Here is a 1,673-nt window from a genome sequence, read left to right on the forward strand (position 1 = left end):
CCCTCAAGAATTTGTGTTATATGGACATACAGAGTGGCCTAAATGTCTGTACAGTGAGAAGCTCCACAAATGAGTCTGTTGTAACCTCAGATTGAGATCCTCTGAACCACATCGTGATTAGCTTCAGAGACGAACAGATTTGTACTGGATTTTGGCTCCATCGTTTTCCTCAGCTTAGTAACCTTCCATATTTCTTTTTCCACAGTTTCTTATTCTCCACGTATAGCTAATAGTTCAGTTAATGTGCTAAATGCTTTAGATTTGTTAATTCATTCAGTCTTCATAATAACTTTCAGATTGGTGTCTTCATTTTGCAGAAGAGTATACTGAGGCTTAGAAAAATTGAAGAATTTGCTCCAAGTCAGACAGCTGTAAAGGAGCAGAATGGCCTACTGAATATGAGTTTAGGAAATTTATTTTTATTAATGTAAATCTCAGTTTGTTTCCAAAGGTAATTTATAAATGTATATACAATAAAAAGATAAATTTGGGGAGGTGAGGAAACAGGCACAGGTAAACAAAAGGTAGGAAAATAAGGTCACACTATGATTTAATTGCTTCACATCTATGCTCTAAAATTCCGTACTTTTGCTATAAGGGTGCCATAAATGTCGCTCAGTGTCTCTCTCTTGCTAGTACAGAGAACAAAGGAAAAACCAACCTTAGCCTTTCCTCCTATATCCAAATCAACATTGAGCGACTGAACAGTAATACTCTATGGGCCTGATGATTAATATATCAGTTGCCATCTTTATTGTGAAATGAACAGAAATGTTCTAAGAGAAAACTCTTTTTCTATTACTGCATTACTACCTCAGCCAATCTCCAGATTTAATTAGCCTTCCATCTGGGTAAATATCCTAATTAGTCTCTTCAGTTTCCATAAGAAAATGTTCACTCTATCTCCATATCAGCATTTGTGTCTATCTTTAATTATATTCAATACTTACACTGCTAAATTTTATCAGATTGGCTTATCAACAGCTTAGTATCAAAGTTTTTATAAAGGTTGTTAGTAGAAATCCCTAATAACCCCATTAAATTCTGAATTTTATTATTGGATTAATTCAGACTGCCAACAACTGTAAAACTGGATATAATTGTTCTTCATTTTGTAGAATTGCTTTGGACTGTGGCATTATGAGAGAGAGGTTATAAAAATATATAGCTTTAAAAGATAAGATCATATTTAACTTGTTAACAATGAGTAAGTTATATACTGCCTAACACCACATCTTTTTTTTAACAAGGATCTATGAGATATTTACTTGAACTCTATCAGAAATGTTTGGGCTTCCACTGAACAGCTAGTTTGATTTTTTATTTTATATACTGTGGCAATTTTCTAACTATATGACTGATCCTTTTTGTTAACCTGCAACACTCTAAGCTGAGCTAGTAGCCCCAGTTAAGTGAAGTACAACACTTTATGGTATCATTTTGCATATTTATCTCATCCCTGGAGTGTCATTTTGTTTATATGATTGTGTGTGGCTAAACACCGAGATAGGAGATTCTTTTTCCTAATATCTTGAAGTCAGGAAGTTCATGGTTGCCAGTACTTCATTTATAGATCAAGGAATTCAGGGCCAAGGTCTCTAAAATGTTTCGGTATTTCCTTCGTGGGATTAAGATGATTGTTCCAGCTGCAGGCGTCATGCCTTTGTTTGCAA

Source organism: Ovis aries, chromosome 5 (genome assembly GCF_016772045.2).
Source record: "Ovis aries strain OAR_USU_Benz2616 breed Rambouillet chromosome 5, ARS-UI_Ramb_v3.0, whole genome shotgun sequence".
Lineage (NCBI taxonomy): Eukaryota > Metazoa > Chordata > Mammalia > Artiodactyla > Bovidae > Ovis > Ovis aries.